The 17,702-nt window shown below is 50.6% G+C and overlaps 1 long non-coding RNA gene across 4 annotated transcripts; it reads right to left on the bottom strand.

Moving 5' to 3' along the window:
* Positions 1-1,150: 1,150 nt before the first annotated feature.
* LOC126944360 (uncharacterized) lies at positions 1,151-17,416 on the bottom strand. Of its 4 annotated transcripts, none has more exons than XR_007722018.1 (8): positions 17,261-17,416; positions 13,646-14,255; positions 11,856-11,915; positions 5,752-6,555; positions 4,297-4,590; positions 2,853-2,938; positions 2,389-2,639; positions 1,151-2,169 (listed from the first exon to the last, which is right to left on the bottom strand). It is a non-coding gene; the product is annotated as an uncharacterized LOC126944360 (long non-coding RNA). The 4 variants fall into 4 exon arrangements; XR_007722019.1 differs by lacking the exon at positions 13,646-14,255 and having other exon boundaries at positions 1,151-1,962; positions 2,078-2,169; positions 17,261-17,415; XR_007722020.1 differs by lacking the exon at positions 13,646-14,255 and having other exon boundaries at positions 1,152-2,169; positions 4,297-4,522.
* Between the last annotated feature and the right edge of the window lie 286 nt (positions 17,417-17,702).

The following is a 17,702-nucleotide window of genomic DNA, read 5'->3' as shown; positions in this document are numbered from 1 at the left end:
CTAATATCACTCATGTTCAGTCCCCTCCCTGCTCCCCACGGAGCTCTGTGAGTTCACATCTCTGTATCTGATCTTGAAGAAAATATGCATCTCAGGGGCTCTGATATGCATCGCTGCTCACGCATGTGTACACAAGCACACCTGGCCACGAGCCCATGCCAAACACATGCTTGCCAGGGATGCTGGCAGAGTTCTGTGGGGACAGCCCCAGGAGGCGATTGACCAGTGGACAGCCAAGGCAAGGTAGGGCACAGGTGATGGGAACCTCATTCACGGCCTTCTGCTGGCCCAAAGCCCAGTTCTTATCACTCTATGCTCTGAACAAAGCCCTCGGTGGATACTGCCCACCTATAGGATAAAGTCCAGGCAAGTGTTTCTCCCTGGCTTTCAGAGTCCAGGACCCAGCATCACACAGTGGCACTTACCATGACAAGCAAGGCCCCTCAGCAGCTGCCCTGCCCCTCCAGCCCCTCTCCCATCCACTTCCCTATACTCTGGTCCGTTCACTGACAGGTCATAGATACCCTCTTTGAGCCTCAAGTAGCAGTAAACAGCATGTCCTCCTCGCAGGGGCACAGGAGCGGGAACAGGAGTAGTGCAGCCAGGGCCTGGCACCAGAGGAGGCTTGGGTCCTGGTACTGCTCTGGCTTCTCTCACCTTGGCGTGCAGGATCCCTGCCCAGATTCCTGGCGTAACTCTCAAAGTCCCACCCCTCCATGCTCCTGGGAGCACCCACCTCTGTCCTGGGAGCACCCCCAACCACCTGAGCCTCCTACGGTGCCCCTTGGAGCCCAGGAGGCATCAATGTGCCTGACTGTGCCTTGCCCCAGAGCTGGTGGATCATCAGGTCCCAGCCACAGCTGTCCCTGAACATCTCTCGGCCACTGACTGAAGGGAGCTGGGGTAACTGTTGTCCAGGGCCCCCAGCGGGATTTGGGTCCAAATGCCCTGAATGACGCTGGTTGGGATCACATGCCCTCAATGGGCCCTTCCCTTCCCTGCCTCCCCTCCCACCCTCCTACAGGCGTGGCCAGGGATCACCTCCCAGATACACGAACCCTTGATCGAGAGTTTGCTTCTGGCAACTCAAACCAAGGCAAGAAACATTTTTTCTTTTCTTTTTTTCTTTTTTTGAGACAGATTCTCATTCTGTCACCCAGGCTGGAGTGCAGTGGAACAATCTTGGCTCACTGCAACCTCCACCTCCTGGGTTCAAGCAAGTCGTGTAACTCAGCCTCCCGAGTAGCTGGAACTATAGGCACGGGCCACCACGCCTGGCTAATGTTTGTATTTTTAGTAGAGACGGGGTTTCACCATGTTGGCCAGGCTGGTCTCGAACTCTTGACCTTGTGATCCACCCCCCCCCACCCTCCCAAAGTGCTGGGATAACAGGTGTCACCCGCTGCACCCAGCTGGCAAGAAATGATTGATGGTAAAAAACAGCATATTTGAAATGCTGCCATTTCAAAAAAAAAAAAAAAAACCCAGAACACAGGATCACATTCAGAGGAGACACAAAGTAAAGGCAGATGAGGAAATGAAGGTCTTGGGGGCTCATAGGCGATAACCACACAGCCTCCTATGGCGCAGTCCCCAGCTCTCCAACAGCAAGGACAGTCTGTGGTCATGTGTCCAGGCATCAGTTCTGGTCCCACCCTACACTGGCCTGGTTCCAACTTCTGATTCCTTCAGAAGGAGGTGATGGCCTTTGCTGCCGTCTGTTAGTTGAAAGCGTGGGCGGCCCATCCACGCTGCCCCAGGGCACTGACAAGGCCCGGCATGGTGGGTGGTGAGCCTTGCCACAAGATGAGTCTGCAGTGAGTTCAAGCCAGAAAATGAGAGATCTTGATACGCTGTCCAAGAGTCTTCCAGGAAAGTGTGCAAGTGGAAAATAGACACGACTTCATGATGAAGGCTGGATATGCCCAGGAGGACGTAGAAAGAGGAAGCTGGCAAGTGTGCCTGGGGGAGAACGAAAGACAGAAAAGGGGGTGCAGTTTGCCTAATATGGTTACATTAGTTCATCGAGGGATCTTTGCAATTCTGGGTTTGTCTCCTGGAGGAAGAGGGAAATCACCTCTTTGATTTTGTACTCATTCATCTCCTGTTCCTGGAGAACCTCTGTTGTGTGTCAGGTGCAGCTGAGCCTCCCTGCATAGTCTCCGCTATCTTCCACCTACAGAGGAGGAAATGGAGCCTTAGAATCAGGGCCTTTCTCATTTGTAAGAAACACCTATGAATGCCCAGCTCCCCCTCGAATTTCAGTGCTGCGTCCCACCATGCCACACGGTGCCGATGAGCTGGCTGGACCTTCATAGCAATGGTGGCCCTCTAAAAATAGGATCCCCCACCCCGAGCAATGGGGCGACCACAGGAAGCAGCTCAGACCACTTCCCGGGGACATTCTTCTGCCTCCAGTAAGCTGGGGATAGAAGTGGAGCCGCGGACGGATGAATGGACTGTTTGCCTGAGTCATAAATCAACAGGGACCAGCCCTGCATCCGAACAATTCTGGTCTCAACACTTCGCTCCTGAACACAGGTCGCAGAGGAAGCAGCTCTCCCAGGCTGGGGCCGGCATCGGATCCAACGCTGCCTTTCCCTCTAGCAGCAGCTCCTGCAGGGAGGGTCTCCCTGTCCCTAGAACCGGAGCGTGAAAGTCAGCAAAGTCCCATAAATCGCAGGAAATGAACTTCTGCCTCTTTAAATTCCTGCTGCCGTCCCCGTCCCGCCCACAGCCACAAATAGATTTCTTTCAATATTGGCTCTGACCTCAGCCCTCCCCGCCCCCACGTCTCCTTCTCCCAGGTTCCCCCCCTCCCCCGCCAGCAAACCCTACAAGGCAGAACTTACCCTGCTGACCTCACCAGCGTGGTTTCTTCTGTTGTGTGTCTGTTTTTGTTTTGCTGTGACACTGATGACTTGTGGTTTGCCTCACACTTTGTAGCGTGCGTGGCAGTCATATAAGAAAACAGCAAATTTGTCAGTGAGCCTTGTTATTTATTACAAGAACCACGGGGATGCCAGGCAGCCAGGCTGGCCCCTCCGCCCACCACCTATCCCATGGCTGAAGGGGCTGCACTGGCCGGGGATGCCGGATCAAGGCCCCAGATGAGAGGCATGGCTTCCGAGGGTGACAAACGGCGAGGTCCTTGCAGCTGCCGCTGTTCGGACACAATGCTAAGGAGAGAATGCTTTTTGTTTTGGTTTTTAAAATTTCTTATTTCCATTGGCTTTTGGGGAACAGGTGGTATTTGATTACCTAAGTTCTTTGGTGGTGATTTGTGAGATTTTGGCACACCCATCACCTGAGCAGTATACACTGCACCCAATTTGTAGTCATTTATCCCTCATCCCCTTCCCACCCTTCCCCACCGAGTCCCCAGAGTCCACTGTATCCTTCTCAAGCCTTTGCATGGGAGGATGCTTTTAACTGGTAAAAGGCAAAAGTAGAAGTAACAGCCTGAGGCCTCTCCGTGGTCAATGCCTCCCAAGATCTCGAGGGCACCCCTTCTCCCGCCTCCCCTGCCACCTCCACCTAGGCCACACGGGCCACGCCGGCCCCAGTGCTCCTGTGCCACAGGCAGGACACAGTTGTGCCTCAAAACCCTACGCCCAAGGTGCCTTTTCCCAGGCTTCCTTCCAGCTCACCCGTCACCTTTCTCTGTACTTGGCCCAGACATCGTCTTTGAAGTCCAGCATCCCCTGGACCTCAGCTTCTAAAATTGCCAAGCACCCGCACTCCAACAGGCCTCTTTTGCCTGGCTCTCCTCTGTACCTTCGTCCCCACCTGCGTTACTGATCTCTGTAACTTACTGGCTCCTTCCCCATCGAGGGTATGAGATGCACAACAATGGCTTTGTAACTTCGAGAAGCTCCAATGTATTTGCTGTTTATTATGGGCTGGGTTGCATCCCCCCCAAAGTCACATGTCAAAGTCCATCCCCCAGGATGTCATCATGTGACTGTTTGGAGATAGGGCATTTATGGAGGTAATTAAAGTAGAATGAGGTCACCAGCGTGGGAACTAATCCAGTAGGACTAGTGTCCCCATAATTAGAGGAGATGAGGACACAGACACACACGGAGGGCGACCTTGTGAGGACACAGAGAGAAGACGGCTCCTACAAGCCAAAAAGAGAGGCCTTGAAGGAACCAGTCCTGCTGGCACCTTGATCTCAGACTTACAGCTTCCAGGACTGTGAGAAAATAAATCTCTGTCATTTAAGCCACCCAGTCTGTGGTACTTTGTGATGACAGCCCAAGCTAATGAATACAATGTTCAATAAATACTTACCAGATGAATAAATGAATGAATGAGCCAGGTGTGGCAGTTCACGCTTGTAATCCCAGCACTTTGGGAGGCAGAGGTGGGCGGATTACCTGAGGTCAGGAGTTTGAGACCAGCCTGGCCACTTGGCAAAACCCCACCTCTACTAAAAAAACAAAAATCAGCTAGATGTGGTGGCGAGTGCCTGTAATCCCAGCTACTCAGGAGGCTGAGGCAGGAGAATTGCTTGAACCTGGGAGGCAAAGGTTGCAGTGAGCTGAGATTGCGTCTCTGCACTCCAGCCTGGGCAACGGAGTGAGACTGTGTCAAAAGAGAGAGAGAGAGAGAGAAAGAGAGAAAGAATAAAGAAAGAAAGATTGAAAGAAAGAAGAAAGAAAGAGAGAGAAGGAAGGAAGGAAGGAAGGAAGGAAGGAAGGAAGGAAGGAAGGAAAGAAGGAAGGAAGGGAGGAAAGAAGGAAGAAAAGGAAGGAAGGGAGGGAGGGAGGGAGGGAAGGAGGGAGGGAGGGAGGAAGGAAGGAAGGAAGGAAGGAAGGAAGGAAGGAAGGAAGGAAGGAAGGAAGGAAGGAAGGAAACTAACTTATCAGATACTTCACAAGTGGGGAACCATTCCTGGCTGAGGCTTGGTGGACTTGGGAGGATATTAGTAATGGAGATGTTTTGCTCCTAAGGCTCCAAGACTGTTTTGCTTCTTCATTCTTTGGACACAATTCTGTGGCCATTCTACTCATTTTTTCAAGGATAAATGATCTCAGTGGTGAAATATTGTCATGGGTGAGCAGTGACTATCTGGGGCCAGCGGCTCGGGGTAAAGACCATTGCAGATGAAGAAAGGCAGATTTAGGCCAGGCACGGTGGCTTATGCCTGTAATCCCAGCACTTTGGGAGGCCGAGGCAGGCAGATCATGAGATGGTCAAGAGAAAAGGCCATCCTGGCCAACATGGTGAAACCCCATCTCTACTAAAAATACAAAAATTAGCTGGACAGGGTGGCAGGCGCCTGTATTCCCAGCTACTTGGGAGGCTGAGGCGAAACTTCGTCTCAAAAAAAAAAAAAAAAGAAAGAAAAGCAAATTTATTAAAGTAGGAAAATACATGGCAAGGAGACAACAGGCAGGCCAGCAAGAGAGGAGCTGACGGCAAGGAGACAAAGGCTTGCTGGGGACTTTATAGCGTGGTTCTTGTGCTGTGTGCTGGAAAGAGTGATGTGCAGTACTGATAACAACAAGGTTGTGGTTCGCTAACGTGCATTTTTCTGTCAGCCAAGGGTCTAATGACAGCTGGACGCAGGAAGATTGTGAGTTACTTGTGCAGGATGACTATGTGTTCTGGACCATGAAGACATGCAGACTTGGAGCTTATCTACCTTCTCTTTTTGCTTTCCCTGGGTCCTGCCAGACTGACTCCCCCTCCCTAATTAGGACTCCACAAACCTCACCCAGACATCAAGTGTTTTCTGAGCACCTGTGCAGGGCTGTGGGTGACAGTCGATAATGAGGCTCATCTTCCTCACCGTCGCGTCTTTCTAACCGTTTGGCCGTCTTCCGGTGGTGGCTGCAACCTCGTCAAAGGCCAGCATGGAACTAACCCATTGCGTTATGTTTTCATTCCTGTTTTTCTTTACTTTTCTTAAGCAGGAAGTGCAACTGGATCAGGGAGCCTCTCAGGGGCTCTAACTTTTTAATTCATCTCTGCGATTCTTCAAATTGTAGGTCATTAAACTATGAAGCCAACAGATACCTGGCTGCTTACTGGATTCAGGGCACTGGGATGCGTCACTGAAAATGCCAGTTCAGGGCCCCTCCTCTCCTGGAGCCAAAATTCTGGAGTGGGGCTGGGAGACCAGAAAGGAACAAATTAAACCAGCACTCACTGCTAAAAACAAGCATAACAAGCAGTAGTGCAATTAGATCAAAACACACAAATCAAAGATGGCTCAAGGGCTTTCCCGTGTTGAGAAGGGCTGGACCCCGTTGTTTGTGAGAACTCAGGTTTGAAACATCTGTGCTGAAGGAGGCTCTGGACACCAGGAGAGGTGAGGCGACCCTCAGTCCAGGCGGAGACAGGGAAAATGAAGCAAAGGTGTTTACTAAAACATACAAATAAGTCTGCAGTTTCCACGGCTTGGTCTGTCTGCCTGAGAGGTTCCCCAATGCTATGGCCTCCTAATATGCTCATTCTTCTCAATTCAGCCATTTGGGGGTCCTTCCATCCATCTGTCGCAGGGCTGCTCTCTGGGGAGCACCCTCCTCCACAGCACATTGAGACCTGCATATACAAAAGCCGGGAGTGAACCACTGCTCACTGCACACAAGGGCTTTGCCGTGAAGCTGTGACTCACAGTGCTCAGAGCGAAGTGAGGATGGAGAACAAACACGTGCACGACTGTTTTAGGAAACTTTAGGCCTGAAACAGGTCCCTGAAACAACAGAAAAGCTGTGGGTTTCCTTCTCCTCTCCCCACCACCCCCTGCACGCGGCAGACACACAGGCATGTGTCTGTTTACTTGCATGAATGCATGTCTGTATCTTGACCAAAAGTTAAGTCATATCTGAAGTCTTAGCCCAAGTTTTCCACAGGGCCATGGGCACTCGGGGACAAATTTAGCCTCTAGTAAAAGAGCAAAGTCTTCTGAGGCCAAACATTAAGCCACCATTTACCCAAGGACTGTATGGAGCTGGAAGTGAATACCACATTGTTTCAAACTCTGGTCTCATGTCTTTGGTGTGAAGTTTCCTGGTTTCAACTACCTCTAATGATATCCTTCCAGATGGAAGGCTAAGCCAACTTGATTTGGACCACATGTCACAGTCGCTGGTATGTGGCATGGTTTGGGAAGGCTCAATCTGCCCATTGATTGAGAGTGTTTTTAGGGACTCATATCACACTGGCCCCGCTAACCATTCTCCACCCACCTCCTCTGTGCTGCCGTAGGGAGGCTGCAGCCAGTAATTACAGGCTCAGCCACGGCTGGCTCTCACCCAGATGTTTACAGTCTCAGGGACACTGGATCCCAAATCCAGAGTGGTCACTGCAGACAGCAGAAGGAAGGAAGTCTCCAGCCTGATTTCCTAGGCTTCTGGATCCATGTTCATTGACAGGGCTTTTGTTCCCTCGTGGGGCAGACAGTCCAACAACTGGAGAAAACACTGTGGGATTTTAGCTTCCTCCTGCCTTCCAGGCATGAAATGACCCATTTCATGGGAAGATTTTAGGGCACTGTCCAGTAGGATCATGGTGGTGGGTGTCGTTTAAGGCTTCAGGGTATAAGGGGCCATCTGACGTAAGGAGAACTCTAGAGTTGGACCTCAGGGTGGGCTGGGGTTAAGGCTGGCCAGGTCTCTCCAGGATGGCAGGGCTTTAACTAGTCTCCCTGAGAAAGCCAAGGTTGGAAACAAAGCCTAGTCCCTGAAAACAAGGGGGAGAAGGTGGCATCTGGGTTGACACCACCCTTGAATTTCCATTTGTAATACAACTTTTGTTTTGTATCCACTAAGTCAACTGCCACGGTTTGAATGTTGTCCTTTCCCAAACTCATGTTGAAACTTAGTCCCCATGGTGACAGTACAAGGATAGGAGATCTGCCTCTGGTATTGGAGAGGTGGAAGCTTTGGGATGTGATTAGGATTAGATGAGGTCATGAGGGTGGGAACGAGCAGCTTTCCAGGGGGAGAAAGGGAGGGCTTGACTTGCAGGCTCAGCCCCCTTGCTCTGAGATGCCTGCACCCCCATGGGACCTTGCAGAGTCCCCACCAGCAGGAAGGCCCTCACCAGATGCCACCCCTTCTGGAGACTTCCAGTCTCCAGAACTATAAGAAATAAATTCCTGCACTCCCATGGGACCTTGCAGAGAGTCCCCACCAGCAGGAAGGCCCTCACCAGATGCCACCCCTTCTGGAGACTTCCCAGCCTCCAGAACTATAAGAAATAAATTCCTGCACTCCCATGGGACCTTGCAGAGAGTCTCCACCAGCAGGAAGGCCCTCACCAGATGTCACCCCTTCTGGAGACTTCCCAGCCTCCAGAACTATAAGAAATAAATTCCTGCACTCCCATGGGACCTTGCAGAGAGTCTCCACCAGCAGGAAGGCCCTCACCAGATGCCACCCCTTCTGGAGACTTCCCAGCCTCCAGAACTATAAGAAATAAATTCCTGCACTCCCATGGGACCTTGCAGAGTCCCCACCAGCAGGAAGGCCCTCACCAGATGCCGCCCCTTCTGGAGACTTCCCAGCCTCCAGAACTCTAAGAAATAAGTTCCTGCACCCACAAGGGACCTTGTAGAGAGTCTCCACCAGCAGGAAGGCCCTCACCAGATGCCGCCCCTTCTGGAGACTTCCCAGTCTCCAGAACTACAAGAAATAAATTCCTTTCCATTGTAAATTTCCCTGTCTCAGGTGTTCAGTTATAGCAACAGAAAACAGACCAAGACATCAATTTAATACACAAATTTCAATTTACCTGATCGTTTAAAAGTGTAGAGAATCCCTTTCCATGGTGTTTCTCGCTATTCCTTTTTGTACTTTTAACCAATTTTTGCTTCTTACAAAAATGGTAAAGCATGTTGTTTGGGTAATTTGTGACGGGTACTTTGTCATTTTTTTCTCCCTGGGTACGCACATTATTATTTTTTTATCCTGAATTTCTAGAAGTGCAATAGGACTGTCGTATTATCCGTTGAGTCTGGGGCCACGTGTGATGTTGCCGTGTGTGGCCTTGAGCCTCTCCCAGCCTCCAGCCCATGGTAAAACGCAATCATTACTCAAGGAAGGAAGAAATACATGCACATCCAAGTGAAGGAACAGCCTCAGGAGTTTCGGTTTCCACGTATGTGGGCTCTGAGTCAGGCCAAGGGGAGTCAGTCACTTCCACTCCCTCACTTACCAACTGCGTGACCTTGAGGACCGTGGTCTACCTCAGATGTCCACAGGACATTCACTGAGCCTGCTGGGCTGTCGTGAGAACTGCCCTGTGCAGGGCTCTGCACAGAACTGGGCACAGCAGCCGCAACCCCATTCCACACCATGTGCTACATGGCTGTGCCCGGGTCTCTCTGCCCCATACAAGGATATGGGTCACAGCCTGTGGATTCCCTATCTGCTCACTGCACACTCCCCCACACACCCAACCTTAATACATTTTGCTGAATTAATAAGCAAGGTCATCAAGTTCTCTCCTCTTCCCCGCCTCCCTTATCTGTAAGGAGGAAACATTGACCAGCTTTGGTGCTGCCCCTGTTCTCAGGGGGAGCAGTGGCTGCTGTCTCACCAGCAATCTCTAATGGATACAGAGAAAAGAGTTACTGATTGACCTTTTTTTTTTCCCTGCTTTGCAATCTCACTAAAGCATTTCCTTTCCCTACCCCCATGCAGGAAGGCAAGAGCAGCATTATTCAGTTTCCAAAGTCTGAGCTCTCCTCACACCCACAGGACTGGGGCCTGCAGCCAGTTGGGTGGGGAGGGGGGTGAGGGGTGGGGGAGGGTTTAACACTTGCAGTGCCCCGGCGGTGGGTGACCTGCGCGCTCTCTCTCCCACGGAAACACGGAGGCCTGCAAGACAGCGGAACTGCAGAGGGGCAGGACACACACGGACGCCGGGAGACGCAGGAAGATAGTTACCAGATAAAATAGGAATGCCTTTTTAGTATAAGTGTATCCAATGCAATATTTGAATTTCAGATAAACAACAAATAATTTTAATATCTATGTCTCATGCAATATTTGAACTTCAGGTAAAAATGAATAGTTTTTAGTATAAGTAGGTCTCTTGTAATATTTGAATTTCAGATAAAAAAAGAACTATTTTCGCATAGAATAGGTCCTGCAGAAGTAAAAAACCTTTTTCATTGTTATTACGGGTTGAATAGCGTCCACCAAGAAGTTCATGCCCACCCGGAACTTTAGAAGGTGACTCTATTTGGAAATAGGTTCTTTGTAGAGGTAATTAGTTAAGACGAGGTCATATTGAAGTAGGGCGAGCCCTAAGTCCAGTGACTGATGTCCTCATACGAATGACATGAAGACAGAGGAGAGACGCGCAGGGAAGAGCCCGCGCGTCTCAGAAGCAGAGGCTGGAGCAATGGGGCCACGAGCCAAGGGACACCTGGAGGCCCCAGGAGCAGGAAGAGGCCAAAAGGGTCCTAGATCCTCCCAAGGGAGCCCATCCCTGACACCTTGACGTTGGTCTTCTGGCCTCTAGACTGTGATAATAAATTTCTGTTGTTTTAAGCGCCCCAGATTGAGGTGATTTGTTACAGCAGCCACAGGACATGAATACAATTGCTTATGTAAAATGCACATTTAATTGGGCATCCTGTATTTTTATTTATGACTCTGGCAGCTCAGCTGGAGAATGGCTCCCAGGGAGGAGCTAAATGGCTGGCTGGCCTCCCACGGCTTCCCGCTGCTCTTCCTGCCCTAGAGTTTGGGTCGGACATTCCTGCGGCTCTTAGCAAGCTCTGGCCGCCCCTCCACGCACCTGTGTCGTCAACAGCTCCTCCTGACGGGAGATGTGACTGTGCACCACCGTTGCCTCCACAGTGAGACCCTGGTGGAAGGAGCACCAGACCCCCTCCCCCAAATATTTCTGATGGCTTGAGACCCCCTGAGGCCCTTACCATACTCTGGAGGATGTTAAGGATCTCAGCCCAACCCCCTAAAAGGGTAAAGGACCAAAATTAAATCTCTTGAAAACCCTGATGCATGGGGCTGAGCAGGAGAGAGGTGCAACTGGATTGAGGAGAAACTGATAATAAAGAGAATTTCTCGTACTTTCAAATGTCATGGGCTGAATTCGTTCCCGCTGCAGCTATTACAGCATGTGCCAGAGTGATTCGTGCCTCCTGGTAGAACATTTTCCATTTTCTCCTTCCAGGAGTGAAATGTGAACCTCCTCTTCCCTGTCCCGGGAACGGTGGCGGCCCTGGCTCCTGGTCGCCCAGAAATCCTCAGGCAGTTCCCAGGCACTGACACAGAGGCCTGGGTGCCGCTCCCCCAGCTTCCTGCGCTGTCGGGATGCAAGAGGAGGCCGGCGCTGAGCTCACCAAGCAGCTGAATAAATGCGCACGTCTGCGGGGAAATGCTTCCTCACATCTAATTGCCTGGTGATTAGGAGACCACCCACTGTCTGAATTGCCCTTGATTTGTGAAGAGCCCTGGCAGCTCTCCTGCGAGATTCAGCGTTCAAAAGGAGGAGGTAATCATCTGGAATTAAATTCCTGGGTTCCTCATCTGTCCTAGACTCACACGAGGGCCTGGCAGGCTGCGCAGTTATTTACCCCGTTCACCCCCGAACCACGCACAGTTCACACCAAGCCAGCAGAGCTACTGCCATGCCCCAGCGCCAACAGCGCCTGCGTCCTACCCGGAAATCTCACCGTCTTTCCTACAGCAAAGCAACCATTGGTGCCCAAACATAAAGGAGCAAAGAGGTCCCCGGCAGCCTTGCCTGCGACAGCTCCAAACTGGCAGAAGTCTGCAGAAATGCGCGCTACTCAGAAATGGTCAAACAATTGCACCTCCCAACCATACACCGCAGTTTCGGAAGGAGGGGGCCCACTACATGCTTACCGGAAAGAGGCTGATGGCATTTTCGAAAGTGAGCAGCAGATTAATAGACTCCAAACGTTTCTGCAAATGAAAAAATCGCAGAACTGAGTATGTGTTTAGCACACATGCACACACACACACACACCCCCTGACTTGATTTGACAGCCAGGTAGAACCACGCTGGCTCTGACGTCTGCCTGTTTCAAGGTCCTCCTCCCCAACTCACTATTTCTGCTCACTTTTTGGTGTTTGGTTTTTTAAAGTTATTCTGTGCATGCTTTCATGTCTGCGAAATGGGTGCAGCGGCAGTATCTCCCTGCAGGTTGGCTCTGAGAACTGAGAGAGACGGCACCAACAGTGCTCAGCCCAGTGCCTGGCTCTAGTGAGCTGCCCTGGAGATCCCCGCTCCAGAAGTACCTTTGTCTATATTATTTTAAATTAGTTACAAGGTGGAAGTTTCATCTGATAATTTTTAAAACTGACTGATGTCCATCAACACTTTTTTCCAAAGCTCATTGAACAGCAGAAATCCCCACTATAACTCCTTTATCAGTGGCCAAGAGAATAACTGGCTATGTCTAGAATCTAGGGTCCCATGAGCTCTGAGACTTGGGCTAATTCCTTCTTCCTTTGCTCAAGGGACAGAGGGGATGTCACCACCATGGTATTTCATCTTGGGACCTCAGCCAGGTCTCTGAGTCCTTTTGGCATCCTTGATGGTGGTGCCCCCACTGGCAGTTCCCACAGATCATCTCCTGTTGATATGATATGTGGACAACACCAGGTGGAGAGGCACCATTCGCAGTCGTAAGTCTTTGCTTCTTGGATGTATCACCCTATTTCTAATCTGGGATCGATGGGGCTTTAATGACCTCAGTGCCATGAACATAAACAGCTCCCTAGGACTGGATGTCTCGCAGGTGCCCCGTCGCCCTGCACAGCAGCAGAGTCTGAGACGGAGGTTCATCACAGCCACACCTGCCTGGCTCCGACAGCCCCTCCTCTATCAAAGCTCCAAGCATCCCATCACCGCCTTCTCACATGTCACCTGTGAGAATTGGTAGGGTCCCCTCTTTATTTTAGCCTCCTAACACCTTCGCAGATGGAGAGATTCCCACAGACTAGGGATTTCCTGACATCACTCAGCCCCAAACAGCTGAAGAGCTGGACTTTGAACCCAGATCCTGAAATCCACATTCCATCATCTTCTATATCAGAAATGATACATCATCTAAAAAATGTGTGTGGAGGGCCGCTTCAAGCACTGAGCTGGCTGCTAAAAACTGTCAAAGATGTATCCTGAACTTGAACCTGCTTTGGAAGAAAGTTCAGATTCATTCATGTTTAATAAAAATCTACTGTTTTCCCCATTTGCTAATCTAATCTCTGGAGGAAGTTGGGAAAGGTATCTCCGAAGGTGCCTGACTCCTCTTTGGACCTAATTGGGAGAATGTGGCTTCCTGCAGAGCCCCGAGGTGACAGTCCCTCCCCCATAGCACAGGGCACTTCCAGCTCCATCCTCCCGCTGCAGCCAGCGCCATTTTAGTGAGCTTTTAAGGCTAAGTCTCCCTAAATCGCCCTGCTTTTCCATCTTTAAAAAAAAGTAAAGGAGGGTGCCTGCAGAAATGGATGCAGCTGGAAACCATCGTTCTCAGCAAACTATCGCAAGAACAGAAAACCAAACACCGCATGTTCTCACTCATAGGTGGGAATTGAACAATGAGATCACTTGGATACGGGAAGGGGAACATCACACACCAGGGCCTATTGTGGGGAGCAGGTAGGCAGGAGGGATGGCATTGGAGTTATACCTGATATAAATGACGAATTGATGGGTGCTGACGAGTTGATGGGTGCAGCACACCAACATGGCACATGTATACATATGTAACAAACCTGCACGTTGTGCACATGTACCCTAGAACTTAAAGTATAATAATAATAAAAAGAAGTAGTAATTCCTAGAAAACAGAATTGGCGTTCTGGGTAGGGGAGGCAACCCCTCTGTGGTTTTCCTTGAATAGGCGCTGCTGTTGGTGTTTAAAGTTGTCAAAATGCTTCATCCTTTCCCTTTGATGTAACGCAGACCCCAAGATGCCAAGATGCTGAGAGTCCTCAGGCTGGGACGGAATATTTACTTCGTTCATTATGGGATAGAGTTGACTCCAAGCGGATGGTCGGTCCCTAAAATGCCCGTGGGTTTTGTAGGCTCTTTTTCTTTCGCCTCTAATCATTCGTTGAGTTCACACAACTGGATTTCTTCAGCCTTCCCAAGCGGCCTTTATTGTACGAGCTCAGCAGGTGCTTCCAGTCCCTAGGACAGCTGTGCCTGCCCCAGAGCTGTGGGCACACTCCTTGTCCCTGTCTGCTGGGCAGCTGGCCTTCTTCTTCACCAGAGCTGAGACCTGCAGCAGGGGGTGCCTGGAGAAACAAGAGGCTTTGGAAGCGTCAGGTGACAGGGCCTGGCTGTGGTTTACATTTTTCACCTTAATTTTAACAAGTATTTCAACCCCATGGAAAATTGCTTCTCTACAATAATAAACAGAACCTGCAGTGAGTCTGCAGCAGGCTCCCAAGCCTGGGCAGGGCTGGGGATCATTCCCAGTAAGCTCTGGGAGACCTAACAGTAGTCAGGAACACACGCAGGCAATGGGGAGGGCTCAGAGGGGCTGCTTCAGCCCAATTGGCCCTAATTTAACGGAGGTGCAGTGGCGTTGGTGTGGCAACCTAAGGTTTTGAGTTACACATAAGCAAGTCAAATAGCATATAAATAATAGAGGTAGCGTGTTACAGGGGTAAAAGGGACCAGTGTCTGCCTGCCCGTCTGGTCTGTTATTCATCAAGTCAGTGTGGTGCCTTCTGTGGCTTGTTCATCTCTGTTCCCAGCTCCAAAGTTAGCCAAGGGCCTATTGACAAGACTTGGAAAAAGATGCTGAGATCCTTGTCCTGAGAAACAGGGCGTTACCATGGAGACACCATTCATTCATGAGCATTCGTCAAGCACTTACTATATGCTTAGCAAAGGGGGTCTGGAGTGAATGGAAACTCAGTGAAATATGCCCCTTCGAGCCTCGCCTTTCAAAATGTGATCCACGACTAGCACCATCTGCATCCTCAGAAGTCTCTAGAAAGGCAGTATCAGGCGCCACTCCAGACTGCAGAGCTGGAGCTAGATTTTAACAAGATCCCCCAGGCCATTTGAGTGGGCTGTGAGGTTTGAGGAGCATTGCACTAGGCACGAAGAGAAGATCTAGGAAGGAAGATCTGAGCGGCCCCAGTGGAGCAGAGGTACTCTCCGGTGGTGTGGGGGGCAGCCAGGGTGCAGGGTGGGCTCAGCAGTGGCCGGGGCGTGGGAGAGCCTGGCTGGTCAGTGCCAATAACCATGATGCAGGACAGCCTAGAGACGCATGTCTTTCCCCCTGTGACATAAACAAGGTAACGGCCACCAAATGATGTCCACGTCCTAATCCCTGGAACCTGTGAATGTGACCTTACCTGGCAAAGGGACTTTGCAGACAGGATTAAGGACCTTGTGATGTGAAGCTTTTCCTAGATTATACTCACAGGGGTCTCCTGTGAGAGGGATGCAGGAAGGTCAGACAGGAGAAGGTGAGGGGGTGACACGAGCAGAGATTGGAGTGGCGTGGCCACAAGCCAAGGGGCGTGGGCAGCCTCTGGAGGCTGAAGGGACTAAGGTGGGTCCTCCCCCAGAGCCTGTGGAAGAACCAGCACTGTGGACATCTTGACTTGAACCCCATAAGTCTCGGTTTGAACTTCTAACTTCCATTACTATGAGAAAATACATTTGTGTTGATTTTAAGCCCCTGACTTTGTGACAATTTGTTCTGTGGACATCTTGACTTGAACCCCATAAGTCTCGGTTTGAACTTCTAACTTCCATTACTATGAGAAAATACATTTGTGTTGATTTTAAGCCCCTGACTTTGTGACAATTTGTTACAGCGGCAACAGGAAACGGGTACTCTCAACAGAGATTTTCAGGTGATGCCCATATAGAATTAGTCTCTGCTTAGGGAAGGGTCCAGCATCCACCTCTCTTCACTTCTTAAACTGGTCCTGAGATCAGCCAAACTCAGGGACCACAGACCCAGGCTGCTCACATCCCCATTTTTGAGGGGCACAGAAAGTTCTGGAAGGAATATCTCAAGTGGTGTATGTGAGAAATAAAAGCGTTAAATAACGAAGCCTCCAGGTTCTGTCTTACGCCTCCTCAGGGCTCACAAAGCTCCTAGTGCTGGGTTCTGCATACAGTTGGCACTTAATAGAGCATCTGCTGACTGAGGTCACATGAGCATCCAAGCTGAGCCCTCTGTCCCCTCCAGCCCTCAGAGCTGAGGGCTCTGATCCATGGAGCCTTCTGTCCAAGAAACAGTCTCCCCCCATCCCCTGTTCGCTCTTCATATGCTGGTTTCCTGAGGTTCTACTCCAAGTCTTCTCACGTTCCTCCTTCCCTGGGAATCTTGTCCTAAACCACCACACTTATCACCGCCTCTCTCCCCAGCCTGCTGCTCTCTCCTGAGTCCTGACCAGCTTGAGGTCCCTGCCTGGACTCCCAGCACCATCTCACCTCTCCTCCTCACCCATCTCCTGCCTGGTAGTCCCCAGGAATCATTTCCAACTCATCCTTCTTTCCACCTTCCATCCAGTCAGCACAGGGACCTGTCAGTCACACTCCCCAAATGTCTCTTGGATCCCGGCAGCACCTTATCACCACCACCCTGCTCCTGCACTCCCTGCCTGGATGCTGGTAGCCGCTCCCAACTGGTCCCCCTGCAAGCTGTGATGTCCTCCAACCCACACCTGATCACAACCAGCTCCTCCTTAAATGACTGTCCATTGCCCTCAAAAGAAAGTGCAAACATCCCCCGAGATCAGCACCTGCCTTCCTCTCCAGCCTTCCTCTCCCACAGCCCCCTCCCCACGGACTCTTAGCTCCTAGGAATCCACTCAGAGATGTTTAATGCAGGGATACCTGTTTATGCTATAGGAGGTTTTGTTCTTGTTCTTATCTTCCTTCAAATTGTTATTCTCATTTACAAATGGCAAGTGTCTCCACCCAGTAAGAAGTAAACTTCTGCAAAATAACTGTAAGCCATCAGGTACACACAATGTAGCAGGAATCATGCCCACTAATTTACATAAAATGCCTCATTTTAGGCTGAACACTCCAAGCTTCTTTCAGTTCCTAGGCAGGCCATATTTTCTTTCTCCTTGGGGATTTTGATCTGCAGTAATCGCCAGTGAAAACCTCCTCCCCAGCCCCACCTCTGCCAGGCCAACATCTACCTGTCCTCTGGATCTGGAATCCATGGTCTCGTCCTTGAGGACAAGGAGGAGTTCCTGAAATTCGCTCTCTTGGCACCCTGTATTTGGCCCTGGATTTTCCCTAAGAGGAGGACACGTACCTGTTCTCTCACCAGTGGGAAAGCGTGGTGAGAACCCGTTCTTCCTGCCCATCTCTCCTCTCTCCACCTCAAACCCTCTCTTCCCCAAATAAAAAGGAGGAGTCGTCATACAGCTATTTTGGTTTATTATTTTTTTTTATTGTTTGAGATGGAGTCTTGCCCTGTCGCCCAGGCTGGAGTGCAGTGGCGCGACCTTGGCTCACCGCAGCCTCTCATGCAGCTATTTTGAGCAGTGACGTCTGACACAAGTGCACGATCACTTGACTCAGTGTCCTAGAGGCGAGCTCTGTTCTCTGCCTCTTCTTGGAGCAGCTCCCATCTTCACTCTTAAATGTTCAGCACCTCAGCCTGCACCCGGACAGGTAAGCTATATCTATCCTTCCTGATGAGAGTCCAGTTACTTTCAGTTCTGGCAGAGACAGGGAGAAGACAAGGGAAGCAC

This window comes from Macaca thibetana, chromosome 20 (genome assembly GCF_024542745.1).
Source record: "Macaca thibetana thibetana isolate TM-01 chromosome 20, ASM2454274v1, whole genome shotgun sequence".
NCBI lineage: Eukaryota > Metazoa > Chordata > Mammalia > Primates > Cercopithecidae > Macaca > Macaca thibetana.
This window is presented reverse-complemented; position numbering and strand designations above follow the sequence as displayed.